Source organism: Cucurbita maxima, unplaced genomic scaffold (genome assembly GCF_002738345.1).
Source record: "Cucurbita maxima cultivar Rimu unplaced genomic scaffold, Cmax_1.0 Cma_Scf00057, whole genome shotgun sequence".
In the NCBI taxonomy this organism is placed as follows: Eukaryota; Viridiplantae; Streptophyta; class Magnoliopsida; order Cucurbitales; family Cucurbitaceae; genus Cucurbita; species Cucurbita maxima.
This window is the reverse complement of record NW_019272073.1, coordinates 144408-160016: the sequence shown is the minus strand read 5'-3', so window position 1 is coordinate 160016 and position 15609 is coordinate 144408. Positions and strand designations below refer to the sequence as shown.

General features: G+C 39.9%; 1 pseudogene; it reads left to right on the top strand.

Annotated features, from left to right (window-relative positions):
- Positions 1 to 11927: 11927 nt before the first annotated feature.
- Positions 11928 to 12934, top strand: LOC111471761 (annotated as a pseudogene).
- The last annotated feature ends 2675 nt before the right edge of the window (positions 12935 to 15609 follow it).

Below are 15609 nucleotides of genomic sequence, written 5' to 3'. Positions count from 1 at the left end.
ATGATCGAGACTGAATTACTGAACCTGAACCTATTTATTCAATGTAAACTAAGACTCAACCGAAAGATGAGAGTCTACGAACTGAACCTCTCCCTATTTATTCTTTCATTTCACTCTTGAACAAGGAAAAGCATATTAGCTCTTTTCTTGAATTTGATTCCACTTGAAAGACTCAACCAAATGAAAGGGAAGCTCACTCCTCTTCGAGTCAAGTGGCTGAACTCCTTTTCCTATTTCTTCTTGAACGAGGGGTAAATAGGTCAAGATATTTTACGATCTCGTTGCTGCGCTCCTCTGCCTTCAACCACTCTTTTCTTCTTCTGTGAGAAAAGAAGAAGGTCAAGCTCAATCATCTCTCCCTATTTTTTAGGCCATTGAAGAGGTAATGAGAAAGAAAGAGACTGAATAGGAAGGAAAGAAAGATCAGCCAGCCCCGGAACCTAAACCTCGTCTTTGCTCCTGAACCAGAACCAGATTGAACGAGGTAAAGAAGTGGGTAGCTCTTTTCTTGCACGAGGTAATTAGGATAGGAAGTCAAGACAAAAGATGAATGAGAGTTTATAGTCTTTGAATAAATGAAGGAAGGAGTTCGCAGCTTGATAGTCGAGCTACTCTACTTACTCATGAACCTCTATGACCTGACCGTAACCTGAACCAGATGGAACTGTAAACTCCTTTGATGATATTCCCTATTCCCTGACCGGAGGAGGTAAACAAGGAAGGAAAGACTCAACTCAAGATTAAACTCCTTTTCCTATTTATTCCTTCAAACACTCGGTAAAAGCCAAACAAAGAGAAAGTCAATAATCAAGATGAATGAGACAGATTGAACTCGGTAAAGCTCCTGAACCTACTTACTCCTATTAATGAGAGTGAACTCCTCTTCTCGTCGAGTAGCTTCGCCCCTTCGCCTGTCGGTCTCCTTACTTATTCATTCTCCTTTTCTTCTTCTTCCTATTTATTCTTTCACTCTGTCTTTCACTCAGTAAGGCTATTTGATGGTATTGAACAAGGTCAAGCTCCTTCAACTGAAAGTCAAGACGAAAGATGCATTCTCTTTCACCTTCTTTCACTTATTGATTCAAACACTGTAAACTCATTCACCTGTCCCTAATTTCACTCTGTCTTCGTCTTCTTCCTTTGACACTGCCTGAACTGTAAGAGAGATTAATGATCCTTGACTTCGGTCATAACCTATGCTATAGGTTGGTCTCACAAGGATTAAGTTTCAGTCTTTGCCCAGCTAGATTAAAGTATAACCCTGCATTGGATTGATTTCCCTCTTTTTCTCTCCCTGCCTGACCTGGACCCTATGTTACGTTAGCTTATTCATTCTCTCCTTCCCCGTACGTAACCTTCTTTTCTTTTCTTGCTTGAACTGATGAACCTGATGTAACTCCTCCCTCTGCTGCTTACTTACTCATTCCCGACTGATTGAAGAAGGTCTGTCTCATTGCTGCCTGTCCCTTCAAAGACTGGGTAAAGGAAAGGGTCTGTCTGTCTGGCTTGGCTGGCTTCTCTGCTCCTGACTCTATTTCTTCTTTGTTCTTCTCTTGCTGGATCCTTTTCTTGAACTCATTTACTACTCTCCCTGCCTGAACCTTGGCTTCTTTCTCTTCTCCTTTATCTACTTATTCCACCTCATAAAGAAGTCAAGACGAAACACGAACTCCTCTCACAAGGGAAAGCCGAAAAAAACATATTCTTTCTCATGAATTAATTATTCTTCACTCTTTCACAAGGGAACTAGGTAAGCTGGATGATCTGCTCCTTCCCCTATCCTTTCTTTACCTTTCTTGGTTTTGGTAGCTAAGCGCTAAGAAGCTATTGGCTATATGCTAACCCCGAATCCCCATAGTTTGCTGGCTTCAAGCATGTCGCTCAACTTTTAAAGTCAAAGGTCCCGCAGAGCTGCTTCAGATAAAAAAAACATTCCCTAAGCCACAGCAAGCAATCAACTACACATGATCAACGAACTTATCCACCGCGGAGGGAGTCGTCAAGACTGACTCACAAGAAGAAATGGTGTGGTAGTCAAATGTCTGACTTGGCTGAGGCAGACAAGATCATGTACAACATTCATGACAGATGGTGAGACAACGAACAAGCTGGCCTAAGATGAGACACAAAGACAGGGGAGTTCTTGCTCAAATAAAGCCACTTTTTTCTTGAACCTTACGTGAGCTACCGATCATACCTTCCTTATTCAAATTTCGAAGCGAGTGTTCAAACTTAACCATTGAAGACTAGCCCTTTCAACCTGTGGTTTGGATGGAAAAAGTATACAACAGATACATTCATCGATTCTTACTAGCCCATTCTCTTCCCCTTTGTGCTTCTTCATTTGAAGCCGCGTTCTTACTAGCTTTGTTAGTACCTTGAGTTGATCTACCAAGGCGAAGTTCTTTCATTCATTTACCGAGCTATGGATCCAGGAGCTTCACGCGCTACTATTTGCTATAATAGCTATAACAAGGAACAAGCTAAAACGCTGACCTTTGAGACTGAACTTCGATGCCCTCACCTGACCCCCCTTCTCTTCATGAATAAAGCAAGCTCTCAGACTCCACTCGGATTAGCGGCATTGCCGTTCTTATCTTAAGTTTAAGTAGAGGTTTTCTAAGATTGGGAACATAACTTATACGCTTCAGCCGAGGAAGCAGATATGCCACCAACGGGGCAGAAATATCTATTCTAGTATGTATGTATATTCTATAATATTGCTATAGTCAAGAAGTTACCGTGCAAGGGCGAAATAGACAAATTAGCTTTCAAAAGGGCTTACCTTGCCCGATACCACACCTTTTTTTTCATTGTGTAAGTGCTTTCCCCTTTTTGATATCCTCTTTATCTACTTTTATGGTCGATCTTTCTTATCCCAACCATTCTTCTTAGTCTTAGTTTCGATCACAATAAGAAAGGAGAGAATTGATAATAAAGTTTTCATCTTGTTGATTCCTAGGCCTAGTGCTTCTTCCTCTATGCCGCCTATTGCTACTAGTGGGGTAGGGTTAACTTGCAATATGGAACCACATAGTCCCAGTCGTGCCTGAAAGAAAAAGAAGAAGATGGAAAGATGTCTTTCTCACAGCGTGGAAAATTGCATCAACCTTGATTTCACTAAGGATGTCCGACCGAAGACATCACATCTTGTGTTTTCCCCTTTTGACACTTCCACGATTTCCTTCTATAAGTTGGTTTCCAGCCGATCAAGAATCTATCTTTATTTAGATATTTAGAAAGCTGAATGAATATGGATAGATGCCCACATCAAAAACTTGCCACAGAGATTCTCCTCGCTAACCTAGCCTGATTCTAGAACTTCTCAACCCATGACCACTAATAAACAAAAGATAATCAGGTTTGAAGAAGTCAAGCCATTCTACTGATTGGAAAGGTTGGGGTCTGCTTGACCGAAGGAAAATAAATGAGGTCTCGTGATTTGACTCAGGCGGACAGACTGCCTGAGCTAAAGAAAGAGTAGATTCTCTGAAAGACCTATTCTACATCCGGGACGAGAAGTACTAATGTCGAAGACTGCACAGACACATTAGGCTTCCTTTCTGTTCTAGATTGGATGACTCAATCCCCCTTGTCCACTTCTTAGAATGATTTCCCTATTAAGCCTTCAACTACCGTACCTGTGACTTTTTGAGTTTTCGGATAGACCCCTGTGATAGAGTGATATATTAGATTCGCACTAATGAGTCAGTAAGAATACAAGACCTCTTTCCCAACCCAACTCACGTAACTCAAGTCATCCTTTCTCTTCTCTTTATAGCATATCCCAATCCCGTCGCTTTATCCCTGCCCTTTTCTTTCTACAGGAGAGGGTAGCCCCTCGGTAAAGGTTTTCTTACAAATGCTAATTAGGTTAGCTCCTTTTTAGGAATGGGAAACAACTCTTTTCCTTCTTCCAAGCAAGCCTTTTTACATGCCTTATCCGCCACAAAGACTACTTCTTCCTTGCCCTAACCCCAGCACTTGACCGCTTTCACACTTTCTTTCTCATTGGCTAGCTTGACTTTGAGGTGAGGTACTTCTATTTGTCTTCCTGCCTTGGCAAAGACCCCTTCCTCCTGGCCTGATGACTTGAAAACAGACTGAGGATTTGAAATAGATAGAAACGAGTTTAATCTAAGCAAGCGTAGTTTCGGAAGAAAGTAAGTAGAAGCTGGGGATGAGAAGCCTTAGACTTAGCCAATTAGAGTATGACATCAGGAAGCTTAGAGGCTATTCTAGATCTTGTCACAAGAATAGCTCAAGTTGATTCAGTGGAGTTTGGTGTTATCATAAAGATAAAGAAGAAGATAGACCATGTGCTAGCCTTAAGTTGAGAGGCCTTGTTATTTATTTTGATTATTAAGAAAATAGAAAAGAAATTCTATATAATTAATAATAATATAATATAAGTAAGTCTAGCCTTTTCACGACTAAGTGAGAAAGAAGAAGAAAGGAAAACTCCATCAAGAAAGGGGTGGCTCGGAAAGATACGATCCATGAATAAAAAGATTTCCACGTCCCAAGTAGCGCTCAGAAGGCTGTGAAGGAAAGCGTTTCAATTCTTTCGGAGTACTACTTCTAAGGGGAAAGGCGAAAGAATGCCCACAAATATCCGTAAACGAAAGGGGAAGGACAGATACGACTCAGTATCAATAAATTGTAGAGACGACAGAGGGGGGAAAGCTGTCTTATTTAGCCTTTCATCGAGATTGGTGAATTACGGTCAAAGATCTAATAGAATCTGGTTCGAGGCTTTTCTATTTCAATATCTGCTGCTTTTTATCCCATATGGATAGCTTTTGATATACTCCGAGAGCTCTGAATGAGATAGATCAATCAAGCCTTGCCCCTTTGAACAACTTTCTAATTTGCCAGCTATAGAATAGAATATAGAGAAAATAATAGAGAAAAGAATAAAGAATAATGGGATAGAGTGACTGGCCAATAGACAGAGACTATCTACCTAGCCTACTTCACTCTTAGACCTTAGCTTAGGACTTGAGGAAAGGAAAGAGCTCACTTTGAAAAAGTTAGATTAGCAACTACTACTACAACTGGTTTGTACGTCACTGCATCTAAGCTTGATCCCATTGCCTGCTTCCTTTCCTTCCTCTCCTTTCAGTCGCTCATCAAACTCGCACCTTCTATGGTATTTGACACCGTTATTCATTCCCAGCAAACAAGCATTCTATTTCGAAAGTGCCACCATAGTGGATTCTAGAAAAAAAAAGAGGTGATTCCGACCGATAGGCTACAACAACACTTCTTTTGGCTGCACTCAAGGAACATCTCATGTAAGAAGAAATAGGAAACGAATCTGCTCTTCCATGTGCTAGATGTAGGCATTTCCCCTCTTAGCATACGAACTTCACTGCCTTAATTCCTTAATCCCCTTCTTTCTTTCATTGTAAAGGAGAATGAATCGAGAGTAGAGTCTTTCCTTTCAATACTTTCAGGTTCAGTAGTTTAGTCTAATTCCTCTTGAGTTTCGTTTTTCCTTTCAACACACTTTCAGGTTCAGTAGCTCATTCATTTCTCCATTCATTGATTCTTGAACTGTAAACTCGAATTAATCTTGAGTTGAGTCTTGACTTGTGAAAGAAGGTTCAGGTTCAGGAGCCTCCAGTTTCCCTTCCTTGTTTACTGTTCAAGAATAAATGGGTTCCGGTGAAGGAGCTTGACCTTCAAATCATCCAGCCTATGTGAAAGAGTTAAAGAAAGGAGAATGAATCTTGTTGAGTTGAGTCTTTCGTTTACTATTCAGGGAGAGGAAATGAATTAGTGGCTTTCCCCAGTCTTTTCAGGTTCAGGTTCAGGAGTTTACCGAGTTTACTGTGAAAGAAGGTGAAGAAGTAGAAGTAATAAATAGTCCAGGAGTTTACTGTGAAAGAATAACGAACTCGAACAGAAGGGACAGGTGAAGGAGCGATCTACAGAAAGAAAGAAGGGCATGAGACCAATAGAATAAGTTCAGGAGTAAAGAGACCTACAGAAGGGAATGAGACCCATAGAATAGGTTTAGGAGCTTGACCTTCTTCTCATCCAGCCTATGTAAGTAAAAGAGTGAAATGAATGAATACATAGGGAATATCGTCTTTGGTGAAGGAGAATGAATCTTGAGTATAGTCTTTTCTTTCAACACTTTCTTGAAGGTTCAGTAGTTCACTCTCATTCATCTTTCGTCTTTACAGTTTCATTCTTTTTTCGTTTTTTCTTCCTTCCTTCCTCTATAGTCTCATTCTTGTTTCTTACAGCTCAATCTGGTAAAGGAGAATGAGCTTCTCTTTCTTGACTTACTCTTCTGTCTCATGAATAAAAGAAGTGAAAGCAAGCCAGCTAGTTCTGTTCTCATTCTTGTTGAGTCTTGACTTAATAATCAATCAATTACCTCTAGCCCAAAATATCCCTAAAAATAGACAGAAGATAGAAGAATGAATCGAGAGTTGAGGACAAGTGATTGAGTTCAGGATAATTCATCTTGAGGATTGACTTACAATGAAAGAATAGTTAGTTCAACCCTTGTTCAATCAGGTTCATGAGCTCAGCTGCTTTACCGACAGGTTCAGGAGTGAAAGAAAAGAGCTACTTCACTTTACAGTCGAGTGAAAGAGTGAAATCAGTCAAAGGGTCAAAGGTTGAGTCGAATGAATCTTGAGTTGAGTCTTTCGTCTCATGAATCTTGAGTTGAGGATTGACTTACAATCCACTCTCAAATAGCTTGAGGTCAGGGAATATCGGAAAAGCTGAATGAGTAAGTCGCGGCAGTGAAAGAGTCAATGAATTAGCTGTTTTAGCCCTTTTTCCCGAGAAAGTATAAAAAACGAACTCGAACTGAACACTGCTTAGTCTAGTTAGATTCCCATCAAAAAGCTTTCTTGACTAGGAAGGAGAATTAATAAGTAGGTTTAGTAGTTTAGGAGAATGAATCGAGAGTGAAGACTTGAAAGACTATCAGAGGAAGAAAAAGAATTAATTGAGAGTATTTCTCTTTTACCGTTCAAGAATAAATACTCAAAGGAGAATGATGAATAAAAGAAGAATGATGAATAACAAGTGTTTACAATCTCATTCTTGTCTCATGAATCTTGAGTCTTTACTCTTCCTTCTTTCATTCATTTACTCTTTCTTGTCTTGCTTCAGTCTAATTCTTCTTTCGGTTTCGTCTTTCAAAGTTGCTAATTCATTCTTTCACTGTAAAGGTTCATCAGTAGCTCATGCCATATCGGTTCATGAGAGAATAGGAACAGGAGTGAAGTTTAGTCTCATTAATCTTTTATCTCCCCTCTTTCAAACACAGTAAACTTGGAGAGAGAAGGTTTAGAAGCAGTTATGTTTTCTTCTAAACACTGTGCCTCGACTCGAAAGGTTCTTCTTCTAGCTTTACCTCGTTCAAGAAGAATAGTCCAGGTTTGGGAGTTTACAGTTAAAGAAGGAATCGAAGAATCAATCTTTCTTAAGGGAAATAACTGATTGATGAAAACAAGAGCAAGAGGAAAAGGATGACGAATCGGAAAGGTGCGAAGCAGTGAGACACACAATCACCGAGGTTACAGTGAAAGAAGGGAGAGAGGAACAAGAACTGATAATAAGGAACAATAACTGACGGGAATAGAGTCAAAGGTTCAGCAGGAGTTTACTTTACCTCGTTCAATCAGTCTCATTAATCTTTCTTCTTTGTTTACATTCATTAGCTACTTCATGAACCCATTTATCGAGTTGACAGTTAAAGAATAACACACAAGAAAGAGCTGAAAGAGAATTAAGGAGAGATCAGAACCCTAGCTAAGATTCGTTGTTTACTGTGAAAGAAGGAAAAGAATAAATAGGTGAATGAGCTTTACCTCTATAAAGAATAGTTCAGGTAATAAAATAGAATAAATAAATAGGTTATGTACGGAGGGAACTCTCATTAAGGAGAAAGAGAAGAAAGAGCCAGAGCTAAGCCTGTTTACTGTGAAAGAAGGGAAAGAACAAGAACTTCTAGTAATATCAGTGAAGGAAAAGAATAAATAGGGGCAGGCAATGGAATTGTTCAAGAATAGTGAATGAGCGAAGCCGAGGGAAAGGTTTTCGGTTGAGTCTGACTGTGAAGGAGAATTAATAAGAAGTCTCCATTCACCTGTTGGTTTCACCCATTGCCTGATTTCTTTCTCGTCAGGTTCAGGAGCTCTGTTCTATCTAATTCTTCTTTCGTCTTTCCTTTCTTTTTCTTCTTCAATCAGTCAAAGGAGCCGGAGTTCAGCCTAGTTCAATCAGTAGGATCAGTCTAATGAGTCTGACAGTGAACTCTCCCTTGTGTTCCGGTGAAGGAGAAAGAAGAAATAGGGTACGGAGTGAGCTCTCATTCATAAGCTTGACTTACCTTGTTCAAGAATAGTATAGTTCAGGCGTGAAGCCGAGGGGCAGGTTCTTCTTCTAGCTTTACCGAGTGAAAGAGTGAAAGAAGAGAATAAAACAAATAAAGCTAGCTCGGCTAAGATAGAGAGGAGCGAAGCCGAGGTGATTGAGTTCAGGAGTTCAGTAGTGATTGAGCTTGAACTTGAATCTTGAGTTTCGTCGTTCCTTTCAACACTTTCAGGTTTAGTAGTTCACTCATTCATGAGTCTCCCTTCTCTTTCCCTTCTTTCTTTCACTGTAAAGTCTAATTAAGCTTTAGTTTCTTTCGTCTTTCCTTTCAACACTTGAATGTTCAGGATCAAGATCAGGTTCAGGAGCAGGAGCAGGAGAATTCATCTTTCTTGTCTTTCTTTCATCTTTCAATTCGGATTTCATTCATTTACTCGACTGTATATATAAGGTGAATGAGCTTCTCTTTCTTTTCCTAGCTTCTCTTTCTTTTCTTTTCCTATTGATTCTTTCACTGTAAACTCTTTCTTCGTCTTCTTCCTTCCTTCTTTCTTTCTTTCACCTATTTATTAGTCTCTTTTCTTTTCTTTCCTCTCCAGTAAAGTAGCTAATTCATTTATTCAAACACAGTAAACTCGTTCAATCAGTCAATCAAAGGTTTAAGGTTTCGTCTTCTTTTCTTTTCTTTCCTGTTCTGTAAAGCAACTAATGAATTTCTTCTCCCTTCACTATCTCTTTCACCTCTTTTTCTCGGTAAATAGGTTTAGGTCAAGTAATATCAGTGAAGGAAAGAGCTACTTCAACTCAATATGCTTTGCCTCCCCTGCCTGAAAGAATAAAGAGAGAGTAGCGAAGCACAGCCACTTTACTGTTCCGGAATAAATAGGAGAAGGAGGAGGAGTTGAGTCTCCCTTGTTCCGGTTCAGGTAATATCGTATAAGGAGCGAGCGCAGCAAAGAGACCAATAGGGAGAGGGAGTAAAGAGTAAGGAGCGGGCTCCCCTCGAAGAGGAGAGGCAATGCAATTGCTTTACCTCCTTCCGGGAAGGGTTTCATTCAGTAGCGAAGGGAAGTCTCATGAGTCTTTCTTCTTCTTTTAAAGTTCATTCATCAAACTAGGGAGAGGAAAGAAAAGCAAGCAAAGAGAAGAGACTGTAAGTAAAGGAGAAGAAGTAGGACCAGTCTAATGAATCAGGAGGAGAACGAGGAGAAGGATCCTTTATCTACATTCACCTGTCTGTCGGTTTCACAATTCCATTCCCTTCTTTCTTTATTCTATGGAATAGAGGCTCCGGAAGTTGACCTTATTCAAAGACTGTAAACTCTACTCTCTCTCATCTTGTCTGTCTTGATTTCGGCTTTCAAAGCCGCTAACTTCTTCAATCAGGCAATAGAAGCCACTTTACCTTGTTGGAGAGGGGCAGGGGCGAAGCAGCCTGACTGTAAAGGAGAGGAATTAGAATCATTCCGTTTATTAGGTGAAAGAAGAAGTAGGTTCCGGAGAATGAATGTTAAGTCTTGACTTCCTGCCTGATTCTGGATTTCATTCCTGTTCCGGAGCTCGACTGTAAAGGGAATAGAGTATATGGCAATGGAATTGCTTTACCCAGTTGGAGAGGTGAAGGAGAAGAGAAAGAATGAATCTTTCGGTCTTTGTTCAAGACTAAGTTTAATCTGGTTCCGGTTCAGTAGCTCAGCCAGCCGAGGTTCAAGTTTAAGGTTGAGGCTTTCTCTTTCCGGTTTGACTATCTCTTTCCTTTTATTTACTCGACTGGAAAGGATAGAATTGAATTCAGTTACTCTCCTGGCAAGTTCAGGTCATGAATAGAGGTTCAGTAGCTCATTCATCTTTCTTCTCATAACTCACGGTAATAAAGTATAAGGAGTTTCAGATTGACTTCCTATTCTAGAGTAAGTAGCTCTCCGCAGCTAATGTTTACTCTCCTGTAAAGCTGCTAACCCCTTCAATTCGAGAAGAGAAGGGCATAGAGTGGCAGCTTCTCATCCAGCTTACCTAGTTCAATCCGGGAAGAGAAGGCATATTGGAAAAGAAGAATACATAATCCTGTTTACCCTGTTCAAGAAAGAATCGGAATTGATAAGAATTGGCAAGAAGAGCAAAGCAATGAGACAAGAATATTCGATAAAGCAACGAAACCAATAGATAGAGAGAGGAGCGAGGACAGTTCGAGCGTTAGAAGTAGCAGGGTCAAGGTAGCATTCCCTGTAGCAGCACTCTAGTATTTAGTAAATTCTTTGACTAAGGCCTAGAATCACTCTCTAGAAAAGGCCTGATTTACATACTGTCTCGAAGGCAAGGGAATAGAGGCAAAGGAGTTAAGGATTAACTTCCCTTCCTGTTCAGGAGAACGAATAGTCTTTCCCTCGTTCAGTAGCTCAGCCATGAGACCATAAAAAAGTAAAGGACAAAAGCAACGAGACCGAGTTCAATCAGTCCAGTCCAATGCAGGGGAAGAATAAATAGGTGAAGGAGAAAGAATATGCTTGACCGAGTTTACTGTGAAAGAATAACTCACACACAATCACTTCCTTCTCATAACTCACAATCGCTGAATGAAGAGAATAGAGGTTCACTCGCTTGCTTCTCTTTCTTTCATTCTCTTTTGGTAATGTCTAATTAATCTTGTCTTGCTTTCATCAGTCTCTTTTTTTTCCTGACTATAAAGGAATATCTGATTTTTTTTTTCATTATTCTCTAGAAGATGAAGTAGCTCTCGGTTCAGGCAATGAAGAATTAATAAGGAGTCTTTCAACACTTTCTCATCCAGCCTATCTATTTACCGAGTGAAAGAATTAATAGGGAGAAGCTAGAAGGTGAAGGAGAATGCATCTTGCTTGAGTATTGATCTTTTATAGTGAAGGGAGAGTAGTACGTACATTAGCGGCTTTACCTTCTTTACAGGCAGGAGAGTCAAAAAGTTCCATCAGGGACAAGTGATTGAGTTTACCTCGTTCAATCTCTCTCATTAATAAGGAGTCTTAGTTTACAGTTCATGAATCCATCGGGGAAAGAAGGGAGAGGTGAACAATAACCGAGAATAACGAACCATAACTGAAGGGAATATAGGTTTTCAGGGGCAGGTTCATGAGTAAATGGGAGAGGATCAAGATCAATTAAAGAATTAATCTTTCTTACAGGAGAGGAAAAGATTGAAGGTTGAGGAGCGAATCATCCAGTCGCTTGACTTACCTTGTTCAAGAGTGAAATCTGGTTCCGGTTCCGTATAGAATAGAAGCTGATAGTTTATAGGAGGTTCACTCTCATTCAGCTGATAGTTTTGGCTTGACTTCCCTCCCTTCCGGTTCAGTAGCGCAGCAAACATCATTTCATTTGTTGGAGAGGTTCCGGAGTAAACTCTAATTCATCTTTCCTTCCTGTTCTTTCATGTCTTTCCTTCTGGAGTTTAGTCTCTTTCCTGTCCCTGAATTTATTCAACCACTGTAAAGGAGAGAGGAGAGAATCTTTGGTTTCGTCTTCAGTCTCATTCTTCTTTCATTTTCTTCTTCTTTTCTTTACTATCCCTTGTTGTTGCGAGAATTCTTAATTCATGACAAACAAAGACTAAAGCAAATGTTGGATTCAAAGCTGGTGTTAAAGATTCTAAATTGACTTATTATACTCCATATGAAACCAAAGATACTGATATCTTGGCAGCATTACGAGTTACTCCTCAACCAGGAGTTCCACCCGAGGAAGCAGGGGCCGCTGTAGCTGCTGCTGAATCTTCTACTGGTACATGGACAACTGTGTGGATCGATGGGCTTACCAGTCTTGATCGTTACGTTACAAAGGACGATGCTATGGATGTTCCCGCTGGAGAAGAAAATCAATATATTGCTTATCTAGCTGCTTATCCCCTAGACCCTTTTGAAAAAGGTTCTGTTACTAACTGACTTCCATTGTGGTTAATTAGATTCAAGGCTCTATGTGCTCTCTCTACGTCTGGAGTATTTACGAATTCCTACTGCTTATATTCAAACACTTTCCAAGGCCCGCCTCATGGTATCTAGGTTGAAAGAGAGAAATTGAAGAAGTATAGTCGCCCTCTATTGGGATGTACTATTAAATAAACCTAAATTGGGATTATCTGCTAAGAATGAATTATGGTAAGAGCAGTTTATGAATGTCTACAATGCTACTGCGGATGCGAAGAAATGATGAAAAGGGGCTTTGCTCGAGAATTAGGAGTTCCTATCGTAATGCATGACTACTTAACTGGTGGATTCACTGAAATCCTAGAAAGAAAAGAGCTACTGAAACAGAATATGCTTTACAAAGTGAAAGAAGGTAAAAGACAAAGAGAATGAATTTTATATGCTTTACCGAGTGAAAGAAGTATAATGAATCTTGAGTTTTGGCTTTCCCGAGGAGCTACTGAACCTATTTACCGAGTCTTTAAATAAAGAGGAACGAAGCGACCTTGTTTACTGTGTTTGAAGGTGAAGGATAACGAATAAGGAGTCTTTCTTCTCTTTTTTTTGACCTTGTTCAATTTGTTGAAGGAGCGAAGCCACTTTACAGTGAAAGAAGGGAGCCGAAAGAAGCCGAGGTTCAGGATCATTAATCTTGCTTCTTTTACCTACTGTAACTGTAAAGGTGATTGAGCGAAGCCATGAGACTGATAGGATAGGTTACGGAGTTTAGAGGATCATTCATCTCTTTTCTTACTGTTCCGGAGTTCAGGCAATGGAATAACTTTCCCTGATTCTCATACAGCTACTTTACCGACTCAAAGAGGAGAGGGAAGAAGGAGCGGCTTGGCTTTCCCCCCTTGTTTACTGTGAATGAATAAATAGGGACAAGAATGCATCTTGTTGAGTCTTTCAATGAAAAACTTCGAGAACTGTCCCTTCTTTCTTTGTTCCTGTTTTGGAGTCAATTCTCATTCATAAGCTTGACTTTAACCTATTGCCTTTGTGAAAAAAAAGAGCTACTGAAACTGAATATTCTTTACCTAGTTCAATCAGTAGGATCAGTCTAATTCATCTTGTCTTGCTTCAGTCTCTCATTCATCGAGAGTTGAGGAGAAGAAGTAGTTAATTAAAGGACACGCGAAGGCAATGGAATAGCTTTACCGAGTTGTAGAGGTTCAGGATTGTTGAATAGGAACAGAATAAGGAGAAAGAGAAGAGACCGAGTTTACGAGGTTCAGGAGCTTCTCATCCAATCCAACCTTTTTCCCTTGTTTATATTTTGGGAAAGAAAGGATCAGATCAAGAATAGTCTTTCCTGAGTTCATTAGTTCACTCTAATTCATCGAGAGTGTTTACAGTTCAGGCAATGGGATAGCTTGACCTTCAGATCCTCCTGTTTACCTCCTTCCTTCAATAACATATGGGAATAAAGTATAAGGAGTCTTTTAGGAAGTAGTTCAGGGCATATCTATCAGGGCAGGTTCAGTTAGTCGCTTTGCTTAATAATCTCATTTGACTCTCCTCTCCCTTCTAGTTTCGGCTTTCAACACTTCCTCCCTTCTTTGTTCCGGGTCAGGTGAAGGAAGTCGCTTCACTTAATCTCTTTTCTTTTTCCCGACTGTAAAGGTGAAAGACTGAGTGAAAGAAGAGAACGGAATTGTTCAACCAACCGACAGGTGAATGGAAAGAACAGAGAAAAAACCATAAAGGATAGGTTCAGGGGAAGGGTTTAATTCAGTAGCTCAGAGAATAGTGGTGAACAAGAACTTCCTTCGAATAAGGAACAATAACTGCACACTGTTACAGATATATTCCCATCAAAAAGCTTTCCTTCCTTACACTTGAACTTAAAGAACGGAAGAAAAAGAGTTTACAGTCTTTATGAAACCACCCTTGTTCAAGTCGTCCTAAGACAAGAGCTGATAGGTTCAGGAGAATGAATCCATAGGTTCCAGAGTTTAGGGGTTCAGAGTCGCTTTTTACATTTGTTGAGTCTTTCAAGTAGAAGAAAGAAGAAGAATAAATGGGTTACGGGAAGGTAATATCGGAAAAGGTTTAAGGTTGAGCAAATCTTTCTTATTCTTAGTTTACAGTGAATAAATGGGTGAAGGGGAATTAATCTTTATTTTTCAATTAAAGAAGAGACAGGAGAAAGAATCGGACGGAAAGGGGCGAAGCAGAGGTTAATCTTAATAAAGAAGGCCAGAGGTAAATAGGTCAAGCAGCTAATTCTCGGCCATTTTACCGAGTTGGAGAGGTTCAGGATTTCATAATGATTTATTTCCTTGTTTACAGTTCAGTTAAATAGGAGAAAAAAAGAATAGATTCGAGACACACCTTGTTTACAGTTCAATCAGGTAATAACAAAGGGGAATAGAGGCTTCGGTTCGTTCCAGTTCAGTAGCTAATCTCATTGACTCTACGGTAATTCAGTAGCTTCTCTTTCAATCAATTCATTCTCTGATTCATGAATTTACTCTCAAGTTCAGGATTGAATAACTCTTGTCTTGCTTGAGGCTTGACTTCCGGTTCAGTTGCGAAGACATGAAACCGAGTTGTAGAGGTTCAAGGGCAGGAGAAAGAAGAAAGAGGTTCTAGCAGAGTGAAGGAGAATGCATCTTTCCTTTCATCTTTCCTTGATTTATAAGGTTTAGGAGTGAGAGAAGGTGCGTGCAGGTTTAGGATTTATTCATTTATTTACTCGACTGTAATAGAATATCTGATTCATCTTGTCTTCTTCTTCCTGTTCTGTCAAATGAGTCTTACAGGCAGGGGAGTAGTTCAAGAGTGAAATCAGGTTTATGAGTTTTCCTCGTTTACAGTTCATTCATAAATAGGTTCTGGAGTTCAGCCACTTTCACAGTTCAATCAGCAGGTTCAGGCTCTAGAGCGGAGCAATGAGACACCGATACACGAATAAGCTTTACCTCTCATTGGACTCGGCATTAAATTAAAGGTTCAGAGGATTGAATACATAGGAACAAAATAAGAAGACAGAGAAAAGAAATAGGTTCCCGTTCAGTCGCTTCCCTTTCTTTCTCTTCGTTTACTGGGAATAGAGGAATAGGCAAGGGAAGGTTCCGGAGTTCAGGATCATTCTTCTTTTGTCTTGACTTCCTGTTCACTCTCATTCATTTCATATGCTTTCTTTACAGTCTTTGTTTGAATAACTCACAATCACTTCTGGTAATATAGAATGAGGTTCAGGTTCCGGTTTCACTAGCTCTTTTCTGTACTCTCCAGTTCCGGATTGAATGAAAGAATAAATAGGAGCAGGAGTCGTAGTTCAGTCTAATTCTTCTTTCTTGAGTCTTGACTCTCCATT